Genomic DNA, 23,177 nt, shown 5'->3' on the forward strand with positions numbered 1-23,177 from the left:
GCTGGCAGCAAGTACTCCATCACAACAGTTACTTGGAAAATTCCCTTTGTGTTTATTAGTGTTCTGCTGGCACCCAAAGCAATAGTGTTTCTGTTAGGTACAGAATCTAGCATGTGGTCTGCCCAAGTAGACCTGTGAGAAAGAGCAGATACCTTAGAGCCCCAAAGGGAAAAGTTGAGAAACATTATAGTGGAAAATAGTTCTCATTTTTTAAATAATCTGTTCTTCAATACAGTCCTTTTCCGAGCTCAGTCATGGTAAGAAAATTTATATGAAAAAAAAATTGACTTTAGATGACATGACCATTATTTATGAGCAGCCATGACAATTCTTGATTCTATACGTAAGCAGAATATGATAAACTAAATAGTACCTGTTCCTCATATATAACTATCATTATGAGACTAATTGGTTATAAAGCATCCTGGACTTGTATTAACGTGCAAGACAGTACAGCCACCAGCAGCTAGGCAGTTCTTTGAGGCACCAGAATCATTTGAGCAGACAAGAACAAAAGTCAGGTTAAGACATCAGAAGGAGAGTGGCGCTTGGGGCAGTGGGATGTGAAGTGTGGGGGCTGTTGTCAGAGAACTGCATTGAGCTGCATGCCTCCTTACTCCCTGAAGCTGAGCTCTGGGTGTCTTCTCTGATTATGTCGTTGACACAAACAAGTCTCCACTTTCATCGCTACTGCCATGCAAAGACACCCTTTTAGGGACTTACACTATCTCTCCTCTGCCTCTCAAATATCATCCATAGACTTGGCAAAGACATATGCAGATCCTTCTCTGTGGCCCGTGATGTTGGACACAGACAGACCACAGCTGGATACTCTGACCTTGGGCAGAGTGAAGAGGGCACACTGTTAAGAGGAGACAATCCTCTGTGGAGTGCAGCAAGGGGCAGATTCAAAGAGGAAGTCATACTGGGAAAAAGCTGAATCTCCCCCTGGCCACATCATCCTCATTATTAGGATATGTCAGGAAGCGGGGCAGCTGCTAGCAGGACAACAGCCGGGGGAGGAAAGCAAAGAGGAGCCCAGACTGTCTGCTTTGCTACTAGCAAAACAAGTCCTTTCCAAACCAGTCACGTAGGGTACTAGTAACTCCCAAGATCTTCCTCTCCCTCTCCCTCTCCCTCTCCTTCTCCCTCTCCCTCTCCCTCTCTCTCTAGTTCTCCCTCTCCCTCCCCCCCCACCTCTCTCTCTCTCTCTCTCTCTCTCTCTCTCTCTCTCTCTCTCACACACACACACACACACACACACACACACACACACACACACACACACACACACACACACACCCATACACACAAGGAGGGTGAAGGAGGCATGCACATGCATAGAGTTCATCCCAGATCTCAGGAACAGTTCCCCCCCCTCCTCTGGTTATCTAGACAGTACCCTTGACCCACCCATACAAAACAAGGGGAAACTGCTTGTCCTTGATGGAAATATTACAAAGAAAAAGAAAGAAAGAATGCATTCCTATCTCTCAGGAATGTAAAGATGAGATAAAGACAATAAAATTACTGTGGCCAAGGGAATAAAGGCTGGGTTTTGGTGCATTTGTGCGCCCTCTGCTGACTTTCAGGCAGAACTTCACAGAAAAAAAAAGTTAAGGGAGAAAAGAAAATGAGACTGGAAGCAGAAAATGGGGAAGAAAAGAACCCTTTCTTCTGCGGAGTCTGCAGTTTGTGTGTCTGGCTGGAAGGTGGGGGGTTGAAAACTAGTTTCTTGGATTAGTATCAAGAGTAGTCAAGGAAATAATCATAAATGCTGTGTTGCCCCTTTCTGATCCCACATCACTAATGTGACTAGCTAAGGCTTGCATGTATCACACATGCCTTTTCACTGAGCTGCATCTGTACGCCACCCACCAACATAGGGTGAGGCAGAGGAGTGTCAATACCAAAGACCACCAAGCGGAGAGTGGAAGATTTGTCGATACAAATCAGCCATCTGAAGCTGGCTGCAGGCTGCTTCTTTCTTTGTCTTGAAATAGATTTCTTTGCATGGCTGCTTTTCAGGAATAAATTTGCTTTTTGCAGAATTCATGGTAGACTCTGGCATTGGAACTGCAACCTTCCTGCCTCAGCTCCTTTCCACTTTCATAACCAATGTGTTAGATTCGGGGCATTTTACAGGAGGAGAGAGTCACTTCATGAGTCGAGGCCAAAGATTTCATTCCAGATCCACACCTCAGCAACCACAATGCCATTCCATCACAGCTCTCAAGCCTAAACCCCTGGCCTCACCTTTGAAGTCTGAGCTCTGACATGGCATCCCTAATTTCCTGGACTGAGTGGGATCAGCCGACTGTTCTCTCTCATAAGAATGTATACTTTTCTCTCATGATATGTAACTTTTTTATTGGTCGGGTTTCATCTTCCCACTCCAGAAAGTCAGAGCCATATCAGTTTTGCTTATCACTGTTTAACCAGTATCTAGATTCTAAAAGAAGAGAAGCATGGAATTAAAAAATGAATATACCCATGCTAAACCAAAATAACTCAATCAACATAAAAGACTTACTGGGATGGATTCAACCCTTAAGAAAGCTTTGTGAAACATCTCCCCTAAAGTCTCTGTTTTCTGGGTATCCTTCCTCTCCAACAACCAGATATATTTCATCATTTTCAGACATGCTGGCAGAAATTTTATGCCACAGCCTACTTTCTGCTTCAATCACCTCTAATTTTGTTTTCAAATTCCAAATCGAAACATTTCTCTCTGCAACTACTTATCACTGCAACTGTTTATGCTATGTTTATTAATTTTGCAAACCAAGGAATTGATAAAACATTATCTTGGTAAAACAATTTCATTGTATCCTGCTACTATCAGCTAGGCTACTAGCTGATACCAAACCAATTAATATTGAGTTCTAGTACTCTCATTTGGTCTAATGATCACATACAGTATTCATAAAGTTTATTTGGCAGCAATAAAAAGGGTTAAGAATTATATGATCTATATCTGATCTTTGAAATTTTGCCTGCTTTGAGTCCTTATCTCTAAGACAATTGCCTACACGGGGCTCTCTGTGCAATTTCTAAAGTTCGAGGCCAAAGATACACTATTCTAAAATTCATTTGCTTGCTAGTAGGTGAGTAATTACATGATATTACCCAGCCTGCAAATGTTTACCAATCTTAAGACAAAGCCAGAATATCTGATCTTACTGGAACTTCACATGCCTGACTTAAAAATGGACTACGACATTGCACCAAAGGAAGCATTTAAAACCTTATGTATGCCATGCACTCATCATAGTAAAAGACAACAAACTCTGGCAAACTGAAACCTCAGGAAAACCAAAATTCTTCTGGTCCCCGAAGATAGATTTTTTTTTTCTCCAGTACTCAAGACAGCAATATTAAACTTCATTTGGGTTTATGTTGACTTGATTTACTATAAAAGGAGTTTTTCTCCCCGTGGCTCTTTGCTTTCACTAAGAGAAAATACAGTCTATGGAACATTTTAGGTAGACTGTCAGTGTTACAGGGCACAATGTATACGATCCACTTCTCTCTTGGTACATCGTTATCAATCACTAAATTACCTTTGGCCTGAACAAGAAAACAAGAATCAAGTGGAGTGATCTGTTTATTGTAAGGAACTGATTTGAAAAGGACAGGCAAAAGGAGCTCTCCACCTGGTGTGAATCATTAGATAAGCTTTGCATTTTGTACATTTCACAATAGTTAGGATGATGTAATATGGGCAATTACACACAAGCAACTAGAAAGTTGTCGTCGAAAATAGCTACAGCACAGCTGAGGTTTACTCTGGGCCTGTGGTTTAGAGCAAAGCAACAACCTACCCAGTACACAAAGCCAGCACAAATTCAAAGGAAACCTAGAGCTGCATTTGGATAGCATTTTAATCATATGTGCACGGATTACAACTCTGTAAGCTGGAGAAGAGGGAAAAAGGCAGCCTGTACTTAAATGAATAGAAAGTGGTTGGTACTCACAGCTGCATCTGGTAGGGAAAATAGCCATTTAAAAGAGAAAACTGCTGTATTAGAACTATAGAGTACCTGGGTAGGAAATAGTTACAACAAACTACCTATTTTTTAAGGTTTTTTAAACAATTTTGATTATTTATATTGCTTAAAAAACATACTTGAAGCAGACTAATTAACCTAAAACTCCATTTGCTCACTACTCATTTTAGATAACTACTAATGTTTCATGAATCATTTTCAAATCTATCTCCCCCTTAATTCTTTTTGGACTAGAATATTTTAAAACAATCCAAAATATATTTTCCCTGAAAACACTTGTATCTCTGATACATGAAGCCTCTTTCTTTTTTCCTGGAACACATTTAGATTTATAGGAAAATTAAGAAGATAATACAGAGAGTCTCCATGTATATAGTGCCTAGTGTTATTAACATCTTCCATTAGTATGGGGAACATGTTGCAGCTGATGCATAATAGAGAAATTATTATTCAGCTACCTGTTATTTCATTGGCAACAATTTACTTGCAGTAAGAGTATTCTCTTTTTTTCTCAAGACTCAAACACTTCATCCAGTTTAAGCATTGTAGGAGAGAATGAAGCTTTGGCTCTCCTCCCTTCACCAAGCCTCCTGGCCTTTCCCTGAAGTATAAATTGGTCCCCAAGTGGCCAAAGTGGAATTCAAGTCCCTGCTCTTGGCCACTGCCATATTTTATCCTGGAACTAAGAACATGGTATAAAGTATTTCTAGTAGGATATCATGCCCTGGGGTGAAGAAAGTGTCTGGGACAGAACACTTTCCTGGGAACACAAGCTCTTCACCATGAACTAGCTTTTTAAAATTCATTTGCAAGTCACTTGCATGAAAGCAAGAAGAAAAGGCAGTGGCCCTGAAACAGAACCCAGGTCTGCAGAACCAGCAGGTCACGGGAGAAGAAAGGTTTGGAGGCAGGATTTATTAAAGTGCAGGTCACAACCCCAAGCCAGTGGTCCATGAAATTGCCATCTCCAGAGCTTCCTAGCTAATGGAGATGCCTAGCACAGAGTCACATAGGAGAAAGGTTGAAAAATGCCATATTAAGGCCTAAATTGATATCCACTGACTCTGGAAAGAAAATACAAGGGGGATAACATCAGAGAAGGGCCTTTGGCTTTCTCACCAGCCCATCTAGCTAACTTTAATTCATGGAGGACCTTCCAACTTTAAACTCAACTATCAAAAAGCGTTACAGTAAAGAACAATGAGAAACCCTGAAGGAGCCACTATGAGCACAATAAATACTGTTATTTAAAAAGAATTTTTTCTAACTCATACAAAAAAGTGTGCTGGGATGGAATTTATTTGCAGTACTAAAATAAATGGAAATTTCCTTATTTTCATAAGTGGATGGTGTTGTCCCATTAGCATGCATTGCTGATTACCTCATTTCAGACAAGGGTTATAAACTGGATACCTTCCTAGGGAAAAATGAAATGTTGCCAAAAATAGGTACTAAACAGTTATTGAGGCTTACTAGGTGCCTGCCACTTCAACACTCACATTGAATGCTCTCTCTCTCTCTCTCTCTCTCTCTCTCTCTCTCTCTCTCTCTCTCTCTCTCTCTCTCACACACACACACACACACACACACACACACACACACACACACACACCTAGTCTGTGAACCTATGAGGTAATCACTATTGTTCTTATTTTATAAATGAAGAAGCTGAAGCAAAGGGAATATAGTTTCTGTACAGTCACTCAGCTACTGGTTTTAACTTCTAAAAACAGACAGGCAATAAACCAAAATAACTATTACATGAACACCTAAAGTGGCAAGCCATGTCTAAAAACAAAAAGTGCTTAAGACAAAATGTCGATACATATATCAAGACTATTTCTCCAGACTCTGCCACCTCTTTTGGATGAGAACATGTAAGCGGGAGCTGCTCAGTAGACAAAACTCTTAACAAAAAAGTAATGAGAGTTATGTAAATGTACTGATGCCATTAGAAGAAAACATGACTAAATGAGATTTGATATTCCCAATTCTTTGTCGGGCATTTTTTTAGTCAAAACCTTAATACAATATTTTTTAATATTTAACATGATTTCGAATTTCACCTGAGAGAATTAAACAGAAAAACTAAAATGCATTTTAAAAGACCAAGAATGAGGAGAAATTTTCCACATGATCTATTAAAATCTGTTATAAGGTATTAATAATTAAAACAGTATGGTGGCAGTACAAGACTACACAAAGAGGTCCATTCAAAGCTACGGATAGCTTTAAAATGTCCCTAGACTATATAAAAACTTAAGATATAATGTTTTTAGAAGCACCAGAAAATGGAGGGTAAAGAGTAATAAATAGTAGTGAATCAACTAATTGATCAGTCACAAACAGCTGTAATTGTTAATTCTGTACATATGCACAATAAATTTCATAAAAGCACTCACTTGAAGAAATGCTGCATATGAATTCAGAATGAGTTAAAAGCAACAGAAGAAATCACAGAGTCAAAGATAAAAATGTTGTCTATGTGTACATTCTAAAAAAGTATAGCTAGGTGGTAGAGCTTAGCATGGTCAGTGCTCTGGGTTCAATTCACAGTAAAGAGTCCCACAACAAACTGAATAAAAATTTTTTACATTAAACAAGGCAAAGGATTTACTTTAAATATATGTATATATATGTATGTATGTATTATTCCTCATTGATATGTTATAAGAAATAAAAAACAACAAAGCAATTTTTAAACAAAAATGAAAATCAAAACTAAAATTAAACACACATTTTCTTATTTTTCCTCTTACTGAAAATAGATTCTTTTTCCATATAATATGTCCTGATTATAGTTTTCCCCTCCCTCTACTCCTCCCAGCTCCTCCCCAATCACCCCTCCCCTCCAGATCTACTCCCTTTCTGTTTCTCATTAGGAAAGAATGGGCTTCTAAGAGACAATAACCAAATATGACAAAATAAAATATAAGGTGAAGTAAAAACCCTCATATCACAGTTGGACATGGAAACTCAACACAAGGAAAAGGGTCTCAAGACCAGGCAAAAGAGTCAAAGACCCACTTGTTCTCACAGTCAATGGTCCCATAAAAATACTAAGCTAATACATGTAACATATATGCAGAGGACATGGTGCAGACCCATGTAGGCCCTGTGCTTGCTGTTTCAGTCTCTGTGAGCTCATACACATCTTGTTTAGTTGATTGAGAGGGCCTTGTTCTCCTGGTGTCCTCCATTCCCTCTGGCTCTCACAATCTCTCTGCCTCCTCTTCCACAGGATTCCCTGAGCTCTAGGGTGATGGATTTGATGAAGACCTCCAATTTAGGCTCTCTTTCTGCATAATGTCTAGCTGTGGTTCTCTGCATCTGTTCTCATCTGCTGCCAGAGGAAGTCTCTCTGGTATTAGATACACATTTTCATCTATGAATTAAATCATTCTCCCTCCCACTCTATCTCCTATTCTCTCTGTTTTTATTCTTCCAATAGGTACCTACTCTAATTAATTACACATTTATTCTTACATACATTTTCATAGATATGAAAACCAGCAAAATCTGTCTTCTCTTTCCCTATTTTTAAAATTGAACTTATACTATGCTGTACATATCCCAAATCTTCATTTCATTCATTATATTTAAAGAACTTTGTATATCAATATATAAAACACTGTTTTATTAATTTTTCTACCGCTAAACACAGTTTCGAATTTTTCTATTTCAAATTGTATATATATACTATAAATAATCATATATATTTATATATTATGCATTATGTATATATCATGCTGCACATGGTCAAGCATGTCTGTATAATGAATTCCTTAAACCTGAAATTGCTAAGTTAAAGGGTATGTGTATTTGCAATTTTGAGTGAGATTGACAAATTGCCTTCCACTGGGACTTGTACCAATTTAACTCCCAACAAGAATATATAAGACTGCCTGTTTCCCCCAGTTTCCCAATCTCAGCAGTGATAGTTAAAATATAATGATATGACTAGGGGGGTTATATATGGTTGTGGTAGAATTCTTACTTAGCATCATCTATGCCCTGGGTTTGATCCCCAACACTGAAAAATAAAGATGATAATAATGCTTTATGACTACAATAAAATCAGATCATATACATTTCTGGGGGGGGAACCATAACTCTTTAAACCTTTAGATCAAAACAACTTTAATTCTATGGAATTTATTCTAAGAAAACAATCAAAGTGCACAACATGATTTAGGTATAAGAATTTTGTCACGGTTTTATTTATATAATATGAATTTTTTAAAAGTTAAATAGCTTCAAAGTTAAATGTTAGAGACTGAATAAAAGCAAGCCCTACCTATGTAACATAAGAATATAATTCAATGACTATAAAATTTACTTAGAGATATTTTCTACTTAAATACAAAAGTTCATACAGTGTGCACTACAAAACTCATACTTTTGCCTTGTCCTTTGGAAATGATGAATAATAACTCTTGGATTCCATATCTTAGCAAAGCAGCTTTCCCTCATTCTAATAATCTGCATTTTTATAAAATCACATGTGTGTTTTTAAAGGATTTTACAGCTCTGTGTAAAGTGATTTCTTAATAAATAAAACAGATGTTCAATGGTTTTACTCAGAAATTCAGTGAATAAATATGACCTAGCCTCCAAAAATGTTCACAATATAAGATAATGACAAAAAGAAACAACCTCAACATTAAAACCATTGAAATTTTTCTCAATAATAAAACAACATTTGTATTTGCTGAACATTTGTATTGTCTCAGGAATTGAGCAGAATGTCAATGTGTCTACTCTGGAATAGAATTATGGTTAACAACATCTTCAAATATTACTAAAATTTTCATTTATTTCACAATCGACATGAATTGATTTCATATTGAGTAACCAATAAAAACAATCATAAAAGACACTAGGATCCAACCCACTTCCCCCAGAGAGCAACATATTCCTTAATAATTGTCAAGTAAAAACAAAATACTATAATATATTCACTCCCTCATGTTATTAACAGATGTGTCTTCAAAGATGTCAACACATTAAAAATCACCATTTGTTGAAAGGGGCTCTCGTGTATCCATAATTTCTTTTACGTGTTCATCTCCCTTATGTTAGCACTAGTGAAAAAAATCTCTCAGGTACAACATCTCTGTTCTTGGGCACCAGCAGCCATGGAGGGTGAAGGATAGATGGTACGGCAAGGCCTTTAGAGCTATCCAGGATCCATGAACACGTTTAGAATTGGGCTTTCGTACCTATCATGTAGATATCAACATGTAAGTGAGAAGTGTAAATAGAATCAGAAGAAGAGAATAAAGAAATTCCCTTATGTTTCTGTCATCATATTACAGAGTTTTATATTTACTTTACTGGTGATATGAATTTACATAATATTACAGCTTTTATCCTTTGCTTTACTATAGTAACTTCTTCCAAATCCAGGCTTAAAAGCAATTAAATATTTTAATTTCCTGGAAATTCTCTTCTAATCCAAAACCTTTCATCTTCTCATCACAAAGAAAATATTAATCTTTTCTTTACATCACTTCATAATGTTTAACATTCTCAATATTTCTTCCAATGAAGATAATTTTACTTTAAAAGACTTACAAATGGGGAGGGGGGAGTGTGCCTCAATTTATAGTCCCTTCTGTGCCATCACACATGAAAAGTGAAATGGATCACTATTTCAATAAAAATGCATCTTGTCATAACAAGAACAAACTTACAATTCAAATCTAGAGTCATTTAGTTAAATGGCTGCACATAAAAGAAGTACAGTCCCAAGGAAGACTATTGGGCAGTCTACATCTTTAGGCTGCAAGTTTTTTCCAGAAAAAAATGGCAAACACTTCATTCAGAATCTGGGTGGTGCCTTGCAGGCTTCTCTTCTGTCAGCTTTGGGGTAATGGGTGTAGCATCTGTATGTGGTTTCTTTGTTCCATGAGAATTTTTCTCATAATATCTCTATAGTTTTGAAGTCCATCTATAGAGATCCACCGAAGTAAACATTTTATATTTAGGTGTATGGCTTGCCGTATGAAGGGGAAAAAAATTATTCCCAAGGAAGCTGTGTTTTGAATTTCTGGCATTCAAAACTGCAGTTAGTTATGGAAGCAATCAAATGATTTTATCTTTCTTTTTTTTTCCTTTGGTTTTTCGAGACAGGGTTTCTCTGTGCAGCTTTGTGCCTTTCCTAGAACTCACTTGGTAGCCCAGGCTGGCCTCGAACTCACAGAGATCTGCCTGGCTCTGCCTCCCAAGTGCGCCACAACTGCCCGGCTATCTTTCTTAAAATGGTTGAACCCATTCCACCTTACTGAAAATGGTTCAGATTCTTCAATTTCAGCATCTTAATGACCAACAATTCATTAACTCCCTCTCTTTTGTATGAAATTGTTGAGCTATCATTTTAAAATAGTCTGTATGTCTCAGAATTAAGAAGCAGGAACATGAAATCAAACAACACAGAATACTAAAAAGAACACATCCACAAATTATCCATTGGGTACTCATTGAGTGCCAACAAAGTCTTTGCCTAAAGTGGTCCCTATAATGCTACAGGCTAGCCTATAGCATTTCTACAGAATTAAAATCTGTACAGGTTGTAGTTAACAGTTATTATCTTAAAGCTAAAACTTAAAATGTTTAAACCAAATGTCTAAAGCTTACGAGAGCATTCTACTTTTACAAGAACTTGCAAATGGGTATGAAAAAAGAGGAAAATATTTTTCCTAACACTATTTCCCACATTTTAAAAGTGATTGTTAAAGAAAAGCATTAGTTGTAAATGTAGTCCTTTATGTCAGTTATTAATTGGGAAAAACCTCCAAAAGAAGAAATATAAGAGGAAAAACTGCCAAAATTAGATTGAAAATGAAAATAAGAAACATATTTTTTCTAAGCCTCCTCAAATAACTTATACAATCTGTCTATGTCATCTCATTGGTCTTAATACTGTACAGTCTAGCACCTATTTTTTTTTAACTAATTGGCTTTTCCCCCAAAAAAATTGCATGTTCAATTAAATGTAGAAAATTTGGAAAATTAGCATAGTATAAATGTATAACCTGATTTCCGGTATCCTACAATAGATGTGTGTATATTCAGTTCAGATAAATTAATGTTTGGTAACATCTCTCTTTGCTTCAAAACGATTGGAGCCAATTGTTCTCTTTTCTGTTCTGTTTCTTTCCAGTTAAGGTAGATCATGAGAATTTTCCTCTATCATTAAATATTTCTCAGAAATCATTTTATTTCCCTCACACTATTCTAATGTATGTGTATATATTGAATCATTCACACAAGATGATACTTGAATATTTCCAATGTCTTACTTCTGTACGTTATACTGAGATTAACACCTTATAACACCATAAATTCCTATGCAAATCTAAAATTTTTTCTTTAAGATAAATTACAAAATTAGAAATAGATAGCATAAGGCTATTAATGTGCACTGCCAAATTGCCCTCAAGAAAGACATGAATTTCACTGATTATACTTTATATAGCAGCAGTATATCCTAATCATGTCCTTGGCACCCATGAGTATTGTTTTGCTTTAATCTTTGTTCATTTGATAAGTAAAATTTGAAATACTGCTTATTAAATTATTGTCTGTGATTGGATTGGTCTAGGTAATAAATTGTTGAGGATAAAGTTGTGGAGACTTTAACTTAGTACTTCATATACTTCTTTATTACTTGATCTTTTAAATAATATGCATGCATCATTTTTGCGATTAAAAATTAATAATGCCATTCCATTTCTATTGTCTGATTAACATAATTGAAATATTTTCAAATGCCATGGCTATTATCTGATTGCTAAAACTGAAATATTTTCACATCTATTGCCATCTTATAGCTTCTCTATGAAAAATATCTTAATGTTTGCCTTTTTATTGATTGTAGCAGTTCTTTTGAGGGTATATTGTTTATGTCTCTTTGTCTGAGATGTCCCACCTGAACTTCCTAAAACTGTCATAAAAACCTAAAACAGTCCTTATGCTTCCTTATTTTTTCAGGTTACCATCTAAATTTATTTATTTATTTGCTTCTACTCATAAAAATGTAAACTCTGTGGGAGCCAGAAATTACATTTGCTCACTTTTATAGCTCCAGTGCTTTGAGTAGTGACTAGCATGTAGTATGCACTCTACGAATATTTGAAAAACTAATGAAATAATAAATATACTTTTTAATCATAGAAGCAGAATAGAATGATAGTTAGTTGAGGTTGTGAGTGGGGAAAACAGGAAGAAACTGACCAAACAGTATGAAGTTTTGACTATAAAAATGTATTCCAAGTGTCTGATATGCTGAGGGGCCATTATAGTTGACAACACTGCATCCTATATTAACACTTGCCAGGAGGGTAAGACTTAAGTGTTCTCACTATTTTAAAAATGACAACTATATGAGATGGCAGATACATTAATTAGATTGGTTTTGGAAATCATTTCACAGTGTATATAGACACCAAAATATCAAGTTATGTACCTTAAATGTATAAGACTTCCATTTACCAAGTAACTCCAATAAAGCTGTAAAACAAAAATGAAATACACTTTCTTGATTGCTATATGAACTTAAAAATATTTTCTCAGCTTATGTGTTTTTAATTTAACTTATGAATTTCTGAGACATCGACTTTACTAAATTCTAGATAGTAAGTCAGAGCTATAGGTGTTTTTGGTTTGTGTATATTTTCACTTCATTTTCATTTTCAAAATTAGATATTTGACTTCTAATAGTTTTATTGTTTTCATTTTAACTCTTTATGCAAAAATCTATTCTGTGATATAATGGAAAATATTTTTTAATTGTCAAGTAACTACATACCACCATCGAGTAACATCTCTTTTTGTATCACCACTGATCATCTAAGCTATGAGGGTAAGTACTTCCTATTCTTTCCATTTCTCAGAGCTGAGTACAAGAATGGTAAAGAAAAGATGATTGCAAATATTGAGTGGCTGCTGAATGGATAGATGTTTTCAAGCCAAAATATTTTTTTTGAAAAGAGCCTAACTACTAAACAGTACTTCCATTCACTAAATTCTAGAAGCAAATCATCACAGCGTGCCAGGTTTTATCTAGAACAAGTGAGTACCCTGTAAGAGCAGGGCACTTTAACCACTACAGAGCTAAATTCATCAGTAGCAAAAGAGAGTCAATAAACAGCAGATGCTGTACAAAGGGAATGGTACACAATTGACCTGCCTCCCAAAAAACTCCTGAAAATGCTTTTTTCAGAGGTTTTCAGTAGAACACCACTTCCCAATTGGATATTCACTGACTCCCCCTACCCCTGAAGTAGCCACTGACTCTCCTAAGAAAAAGATTGTCTTACTGCAAACAGTGCCCCAAATCCTGCTGAATGCGATCTACCAGCCTCCAACATAGATTGGATTTAATAATTCTGGAATCAAATCCAGTTTGCAAGAAAATCTAGCCTTTTTTTTTTTTTTTTTTTTTTTTTTTGGCTCTCAAGTAAAACCCCAAGTGCCCCATATTGATTCTGTGAGGCTAAGTTAGCCTCCTCCTATGGACTGAAATTAAAAATAACAACAACAAAAATACATTTTTATTGAATTCTGGCTCTTTGCTGATAATCTATAGCAAACAACAAAATGAGCAAAGCCAAGCTGAACTGCCTGTCATGCCAACAAATCCCACAAAGAATGACAATCGGTGAAACATATTGTTAAACATGAATTGTAGCTGAAATATTTATCTCAGCTGCAAGGTATTAAAATGTGAAAACTTTCCAAGTGGAAGCTTCAAACAATTGTATTAGAAGTTGCATAATTTGGTTAGATTGACCTCAGAACAGAATAAAAAGTTGCTTATTCCATTATGTTGGCCTTCGTTGATATAAAAGGTTAGATAATTTATCAAGATACACAAAACCTTTCTCAAGAACACCTAACTTTGAAAGGAGAGCCCGCTGACTTCCAGCTTATGAATGTTTAGGTAGGGTGATAACCATAGCAGAATTTATATATACATGAATCTGTCTTCTCTGCAAAACCTCAGTTGGTCAGGCAAGAGGAGTCCATCTCTTATTTATCCTTAGAACAAGTGCATGCGAACTGAAAGAAGATGAGGACATTCATTGCTGCCTTCATGGAAGAAATGGCATTGGAATGAAAGACATACTTGAATGATGCAAGTACTGTGCTTGATACTTGACACCGATTGCACAGAGAACATGCTATCCTCATTGAAAAGCTACAGAGTCATGCCTACAGTGTCACTAGCCATAGCTAAGCTCCTTACCGTTAATACAACCAATTCACATCAATAAACTCAAACCTTAATGAGGTTTATGAAGCTTTATGAAGCCCTAAAACCAATACTGCAGAAGTCCATACAATTGTCCTCAGAGAGGAGATGAATGAGAGACGGGATACACTGACCCAGTCCCTTTAAATATTATTTTAGGTTTAGTATAATTTAGTATTTGTTTGACTTCTTCAAAATTCTTGATGTCTTTGATTCTGAATTCTTTACTAATAATGTTTCAAAAAAGCAAACCTTCTTTGTGAGGTTCTGAATTTTGTTTCACCTGTTTTGCTAGTATCCTTCTCCCTTATCACAGGACTGCAGATTGCTACATTATCTTCAGGGATACAGTGACTCAGGGTCAGCCACACTCTAGAAAGAAGGTACTGATGAAGTTTTCCAGGCTCAGAGAGTTAAGAGGACAAAATGTTGCAAGTTTCCAATACATTTTTCATCAGGTACCCCCAACTATGAGAATATGTATAGTCACAAACCTTTGCAGTTCCGGATTTTTCTCCACTTGCTATGATCTCTTCTTGAGGATACCTGCTGATCAGATGTAGATCATGCAATAATACCCAGTGCCACAGCCTTGATAGCACACCAGCTTTTAACAACTTTTCTCTGGCAAGTCACCACACAAAGCACAGTTTGTGAAAAAGCAATTTCTTTTTCTTTCCACTTCAAGTATACCATACCACACTTGTACTGCAATGAAGCACACCACCCTTTTCCAATTTCTGAAGAATTACCAGTAGAGGCAAAATTAAAAAGAGTGACCCAGAGGTCTAAGAACACATATTCCAATAGCAGTCTCACAAGCCATGAAGAAAATTGGGTGTTTCTTCTATAGAATTTGACATTGGTTTCTAAAAAGATGTAACTACTTTACATTGTTTGCAACTTTAAATCCCCACTATGAAAGAAAAAAAATCATCATTTAATACTGATGTCAACATGTTCTCTCTCCTAAGCTCTTAGGAATGAATGTGACCATCAGCATACTCTGTCACTTAAAAATCTGTACTTGAGAAAAAGGAAAAGCACTAATTGAGGAAGTGATCAGTACAGCAATATCACATTTGATGCCAGTGCCAGTCGTATGAGTACAGTGTGCGCATGTCTTCACCACTGTCTTCCAGTAAGTCAATAAGCACTGCCTGTAGCCAAATGCAAACACCCCTCACAGGTGTCAAACTCCAAATATTGCAGCTATAACACAGAGATTTTTAGTTATTCAAAAGTTGCTCGAGGGTTAAACCAATGCCTGTGACTACAGGCAGTCTGCCTACTCATGCATCCTCATCAGAAATGGTTTTATAGCAAACTGCCCATACGTTTGGCAGTCTAAACCAGTCAGACTTCTCCAATCCAAACCATGAGAACTAATGAGAAAGAGGAGGGTTTAAAACAAAGACAAACTCAAAAGAGACAAAAAACAGTCCTCGGGAAATAATTTCCAAGAATTAAGCGTACTCACTGTAGGATATACTTAAGCTGAGCTTCACGTGCAGCAGTGATTATTTGACAGTGTCTAACTCAGAATTCTCAATTAAAAGTCATTCCAGAAAGGCCTATCCTTGGCCTCACATTTGAGTGGTAGCATTCATTGTCTTTTTCACATAGGCAGCTAGCAGAGGGTAAGTGAGTGGAGAAGACGGCTCTGATGATCTAAAAATCATAGATGTGTCTATGATCAGCCTAGCCCACAAAAATTACCATAAAGGCCGAGAGAAGCAAAATTTTTTCTCTACACACACACACACACACACACACACACACACACACACTCACACACAGAGACATGCTCACACGCACATGGAGGGGGAGGGAGGGAGGGAGGGAGGGAGGGAGAGAGAGAGAGAGAGAGAGAGAGAGAGAGAGAGAGAGAGAGAGAGAGATCTAAATTTTCTATTAAACTTTTCCCCCTGCCAGCTTAACTCGGGGAATCCATTTTGTTCAGAAGAACAAGCTACAATCTGAGAAGAGGTGCCCTTCATGCTCTGGAAATCAGATTTAGGCTCAAACAATCTAGAAAGCTGAGACCGCCAAGGCCAGTTACTGGTGGTGCTGAGGGAGACCAGCTTGCCACAGAACAACAGCCAGATGGGGCCCAGTGGGAGAAGCTGAAAACTGGCCACCCTGGCACTCAGAGGCTTAATGGAGCATCAGAAGACTATGCACAGGAAGACAGTGCTTAAGCATCTGACATTAAGAAACGCTGGTGCTGGTCTACTAACGCTGAGCTCAAGGAGCACACAGGCTCGACACCAAACTTGTTGTCTGTTAAAATCCTAGCCGTGCACAGGTCTCAAGGTAGCTGCTCCTAACACTTGTTTGTCAGTCTAGCAGTCTCATTTCTTTTGAAAATCCATTCTCTCCCTCCCCAAATTCTCAATTTAAACAAAAGTTATAAAGGAAGCCTTTATATTTCATATTTCAAAGTAATTTCTGGGTTCTACCTAATCCAGGAAATCCTCATTGACCTGAGGAGCTTTTACATCCTAGAGGGAAAAGGAATAAACTTAAGAAGAGAAGGTCAAAAGAACTAAAAACATTCCAGGCAGGTTTGTGCCATAGGCTTAGGAAGAGTGTAGCTGGACTAAATTGGGGAATCTCTACATTTTTATTTCAAAATTTTTTTAAAATCTGTAGTAAGTAAGTTTAGACATTTGCTAAATCTACATGACATGTATCTGTCTGGTCTTGACTTTATATATTTTAACTATTACATAATTGTATTTTTAATTAAGTGAAATCCAACTAGGAATTAACCCATGAGAATTCAGGGGCTGCTGTTACCTTCCAAGGGAATAAGGAATTTGGCCCAGCTTTCAACACTTATGTAAATCTTGCCACCGTAATGAGCCTGCTTTAAGCAAACAAAATATGTAAAACTCCAGACTTACAAAGGAAATCAGTTCAAAGCTGATTGTTCATATTATATTAGGACCCTTTCCTTAAGAAGGAATCCACCATAGGTTTCTTTAAATACAGAAGGCCACCCTGGTTAGATAACAAAGGGTCTAATTTGCAAAACAAACACTGACTGTCAGCTTTTCAGGAACACACCTACCAACGGGGGTTTATCTCTAGATGCTCCTAAGAGGACTGTTGATTTTCGGTCCTGACAAAGAAGGCACTGGGAAGCTAAAGAACTACAGTCAAGCTACCTGCGGTCTGGTTTGGCCACAAATATATGTGCCTGGGCAAGTCATTTGCTTTGGGGGGGGAGGTACTGGGTACTGAAGCTAGGGTCTCATGTATGCGCCGGAAATACATTCTTAGCCCCTTTGTTTTACTTTTTATTTTGAGAGGAGGATTCAGTGAGTCGCTTAGGGTGGTCTCAAATTCACTCTGTAGGCCAGGCTTGACTTTTCTGCCTCAGGCTCCCTGGAGCTGTGATGACACAGCTGTGCCACCAAGCCCAGGGCCTTTGCCTTTTCTGTAACCGCATTTTCTTGACCGAAGAGTCCCTTCTGACAACTATTCCAGGAATTCTGTGGAGCTTTGTGGGGGCAGCCAAAATTTTAAGCAAACCACTAAACGAGAGCCAAAAAGGCTTCTTCATGGGAACCCAAGCTTCTGGAGCTGACAAAACCCATCTCACCAGTGACAAGACTGTTGCTCATCATCCCTCTGGGGGTTCCAGGGAGGCAGAAGCACACTGGAAGCTGCTGACCCCACTAAGCAGTCGGCACAAAACTCATTCCTCATACTCAACAGGAAATGAAACTTGAAGAGCATTTCCCTCTACAAACAACTGACCCTCTGGGACTTTCACTTCAAACCTCTCAATTGTCTGAAGTAAATGAAGCAAGCACACATTAAAGGCCGGCCAGTCACATGTCAAGATATCCAGCCTCTTCTCCATGGGGGAAATGGCTGCTCCAGCACCAGCCTCCCACCTCTCAGACACAGAACTCTTACACAGATGCCTTTATTTATCCACATCTGAGACACTATCCAACCAAGCCTGGCCTCCCCTAAGCCATTGGAAGCTAAGACTCATAAGCAGAGGGGTCAACATCTGAAAGTCCAAGCAGGTACCTCAGATCTATGGCGGCGCCATAAATGAAAGATTCTATCTAGTTTTGCCAGTAGGTAACTCCATCTTTTTTCATTCCTCTAACTCCTGGTAAGCTATCATCTACATGCCCAGTTTCAACATCTCGGTACCATATATGGACTCAACAGTAGATCCAGGCAAGTTTAGGAAGGAAATGGGACAGCCCTTCCACTTTGCAAGTCTGACTAACAGCAGAAAAGCAGGTTGGACCACAATGGTCCTGTGATAAGAGGAATTCCAAAGCCCCAGAGCTTTCTCTGGAAAATGTCCTGCCTCCAGACCCCTGGGGAGAAAAATCTCAGGATCATTAGCAAGCACTCTGGCTAAGCTCAACTTCAGTGAAGGTGTACAGGGAGAGAGATGATCTCTCAGGTAACCAGTTAATTGCCAATAAGGAATGATAATAATAAATTAGCAAATACTAATGTAAACTAACTCAGTTCTGCAGCAGTTGCGTGGAGACGACAGAGGAACAGTTTATTCTGGAACACATCTTGCTAGCTGCTGCCCTCTGGGAAACGCACTGCCTCAGCTAGATGTGAACCGGGCCAGTAAACATACAGTAGGCAATGGGTGGCCCAAGAATATCCACTGGTAGAAGCAGAGCCCTGGAGCTTTGAAGAAAGCCAAAGGCTTTGTGGGGATGCATTGTTTCCCACTGCTTCATCCTGTAGCCTCAGGATTTGTGTTGACCTTTGACTTCAATGAATCCAAGATCCCATAACAAGGAAACGTTTTTGAAAAACTAAAGCTCACTGGAGGAAAGATTTCTTGGTTTGCTTTAACTGTAAGTAAAACTGTGTGGTATCCAGACTATCCAAACTAGCTCCATAAGAGTTACTAGGTTATCACTTTTCTGGATCTGCTGTCTGTCTAAATGGTTTGTGGTTATCCATAGCCCCAAATTTTTCTCAACTCATTGCAAATCCCTAACTTCTTTGTTTTAAGGAACAAAGCATGCTGAGATATTTCTTTCATTTTTTTCCAATGTTTCTTCAAGGCCTAAATGATGTTTTATTTTCTGTATTTTCCATAACGTAGCCATGCATTCAAACATTTTTGCAGAGTAACTGGAAGCATTCATTCCCACCTGTCACACAGATCCTTGTTCTGCAGATTCTTCCGCTGCTACATTACTGCTTGTAGAGCTGCACAAACAACTTGAGTAAAGCAAGCAAGCACACACACACACACACACACACACACACACACACACACACACACAATTTGGATGCTTCACATCAAAGGTGCTACATTTTGCCAGCAAAGAGTTTCAACCTAAAACACAAGGAGAAAAATTCAAGATTGAGAGTAAATCAAAACAGAATTCTTCTGCATCTATGTGGAAGCTTTGGCAGTTGCTGCCTACTATCCACCAGGCAGAATTGTCTTCTCCAAATCATTCAGTATCAGAAACTCAAATTTTAACAAGTCTCACAAAGGTTAAATATGTTTGGACCACTTCACCCATCCTGAAAGTCAAAAGAGACAGACTCTACCCAAATCTCCATTCTTCATAGGAAAAACATGAGTTCTATTTGCTCCCTCTAATGACCAGAACCCCTACTGCCCAAATGAGCAATACAAAAATGTTAATGTGCAAAGGAAAAACATTTTCTGGAAGCCAGAAGCACTCACTATTCATGCTTTCATTAACAAAACATCAGAAGAAAAAACATGGCACACTATGGGATTCACAGAACAAATTCAGATATTTTCAGAAAAATATTAGCAAACTAACAAACCTAATATCTTTCTTCTTTATCAACCTCTTTTCTTTTTCTTCTGTCTTACACACACACACACACACACACACACACACACACACACACCTCATTTTCACATAAAGTCTATAAACTAAATAAACTAGAATGCCAAGGAATGTGAATCTCACCTTCCAAGTTAAAATATTTAAAAGGTGCACAGCATCACTAATTCTAAAAAAAGCCTTCTGCAAACAGCACAGACACCTTCCACTTTACCCCCTCGTATGTGTATACAAAACCATAAAATTGCCACAGCTGGCATCCCAAGCAACAGCAGAGGACAGGAAAATATTCACATCCAATTCCACAGGAGGCTATCTATACAGCACTAGAAGCTAAGTTCCAATTCTCTAGACCAGTGCTCCACTCCCTTTACCTAACCTACCAAAGCACATTCAAAGTCCTGTTTCCATGTTCTTAGACCTGACAGTGTTCAAAGATAACTAGGTTTATGGATGAAAAAGTCACCCTCAGGGCTAAGGGTCATTAGTAGAGCATCTGGCTAACATGTACATAGCTCTTGGTTTGAGCCCCATCACCCAAACAAAAGCCATCTTCAATTCAGCACCAAGCCGAGATAGTGCAGCAGCAAATTTGCATAAAAATACTATCATCAGCCTTGCCTTGGAAGGAGAAGTACTAAGTAGCATACAAGAGAACAGGTGGTCGGTCAAAAGCTATCTTTTTGTTGCCTGCTTGGCAGTTGAATCCTTTGAGTGATCTGGGCTCCCCGGCTGAACTGAACATTCTGAGGGAGGGCAGCAGTTTCTTTCCTCTTACATGTATTTGGAATATCCAAGCTACCTGTTATATAGCTGGGGACACTGGGCATTAGAAAAACACTTAGTGATTTGGTTTAACGCAGTGGCGATCCATTTCAAAGTTCAGTGGAGTGGAAGCAGCAAGGTGCAAGCAAAGTAGTTCTGAGTCTACTCACTTGTCTAATTACTATTTCCAATAAGCCCTATCACCATACAAATAGTAAAGGGAGTGTGTGCCATAAAAAGCAACACAGCAGAAGAATCGAATATGCAGTCACCTTTGGTCCCAATCTGAAAAGTAAGAATGTCACATATGCTTAGGAAAGGCACATTATCCAGAATTGAAACTGTATTATTTGTCCGTCTCTCTTAAGCTGTCTGATGCCAAAGATCAAGTGTTTTAACTTTTCATCACTAGCAAACAGCAGATACAATATTTGGCACAGTCCAACCATGCAATAAATGCTAGTTGCTTGAGCTAATGAGCAAACAAAAAATGGTTTCATGAAATAATATAAAGGATAATTTTAATGTAATGACTTAAGAATCATCTATTTACTACATCATAGCACTTATCATTCAGTACTATAATTGCTTCATAAATGAATTGTTTTTTGGATGAATTAGTTAATTAATGAGGAAAGTATAAAGGTAGGACATACATCAGAACATTATTATTCTAGGAATCCCACTGCACAATATAGTAACATTTAACATCCCATATTGCAAACCACCTGTTTATATGCTGGCCTCACTAGAAAGTGCATTCATTGCATTCATTGTTGTTTTGGATTTGGTTTGGTTTGGTTTTTTGTCTCTGAAACTATAGACCCTACAGTAGTACCTTAAAAGGAACGTACACTCAACAAATATCAGCTGAATAAATGCACTGATCATTCCTGTTCTTCCAGTCAATGTTCAGTGGCTTCTAGTTTGAAAGAAAAGGACAAGTGTCATTTTCCCTATTCAAAACTTCATGCTGGATACAGGTTAAATATCGTGGTGGATGCTTAGCTATGAACTCTCCAGGACTATATACTGGAAATACGCATGTAACCTCAGCCTAACCCTGCATACCAATTTTGTTGGACAAAGAGGATATCAGTGAAACAATCAGAACTGAGACTTTAGCTTTCTGAAATTCTTTGTTTTATCCTGCCCTTAGGATAAACGCAAAAAGGACGCCAAGATACTAGGTGAATCAAGAAATCATAGTTACTAACTCCTGCTTCTTCCACATATTCAATAGACATCACGGCTCCCTTTTCTTAGGAACTTGAATTGATTGCAAAATGATCACTAAATCTTCAGGATTCGATACTTTTTTGTCCATTTCCCAGAGCAATAGCAAACCAGCAATGGAATACACAATAGTAGCACTTTTCATCTTCATTGTTCAATGATCACTACAAATCAATGGTCTGCTTACACCACCTTGCAGATATTATCCACACAGAGCCAGCCTAAATTCCTATTTGGTTATAAGAGCCTGGTGAGACATACTCAAGTGAATAGCCCGTTGCCAATGGTGATTCTCTAATTTTCAAGTAAAAAAGAAATTTTTAGAGATATCTATGAATCATACACACTACTTACAATTCATAATGTTTTATTTCTCCTTAGAAAAACTTTCAATAACAGATGTGCCCACTTTTTTAGATGAGGAAACAGAGGCTCAGAGAGTTTCCACAGTAAAAGGTGACTCCAGGATTCAAAACCATGCTCTATTTGATTCTACTACAAACCCTTACCTCTCAATCTCTGACTGAATTATTAGTGGCCCATAGCATCTCTCCAAGCAGTCTATGGTTAAGGTACTAGCAGTATTAAGGGTCATTAATACTTAGAAGTAAGTTTATGTGAAATAATACTAGACTATCAATAACTCTTTGTTTATGGAGTTAGGTACTTTAAATGCTGGTGCTTTTGTTAACAGTGGAATATTATGAGTTGCTCATTAAAAATACTGCGTTTCCATGCTATTAATTCTAGTAGGAATTATTTTCCAGAAACTAGGAGACACAATGTAACAGTGTAAATGATCCTAAGCACCCTTTGCCCTACAAAACTGATAAAAACCACTAAGTCCATTTTATGTTCACATGATTGCTTAGGTATGTCGGTGTGAATCATTTCTAAAGGCAGAAAGTACCACTCAAACACTAAGAAGTACAAAGCAAGGTGATGTACTCCTCCCGTTCTGTGTGATCTTCTCTCTGAGTCTGAACAAGTTCCTCAGCATCTCTGAACCTTTGTTTTATCTTCCATCAAAGAGAAATATATCAAGATATCTGATTGTGGGTTCCTAATAAG

At 37.7% G+C, this 23,177-nt stretch overlaps 1 protein-coding gene across 5 annotated transcripts in view; it reads right to left on the reverse strand.

Annotated features, from left to right (window-relative positions):
• Pcdh19 (protocadherin 19) overlaps positions 1 to 23,177 on the reverse strand; it is a 108,881-nt gene that overhangs the window by 76,883 nt on the left and 8,821 nt on the right. The gene's annotated exons all lie outside the window — the stretch shown is intronic.

The sequence above is a fragment of the Peromyscus leucopus genome, chromosome X (assembly GCF_004664715.2).
Source record: "Peromyscus leucopus breed LL Stock chromosome X, UCI_PerLeu_2.1, whole genome shotgun sequence".
NCBI lineage: Eukaryota > Metazoa > Chordata > Mammalia > Rodentia > Cricetidae > Peromyscus > Peromyscus leucopus.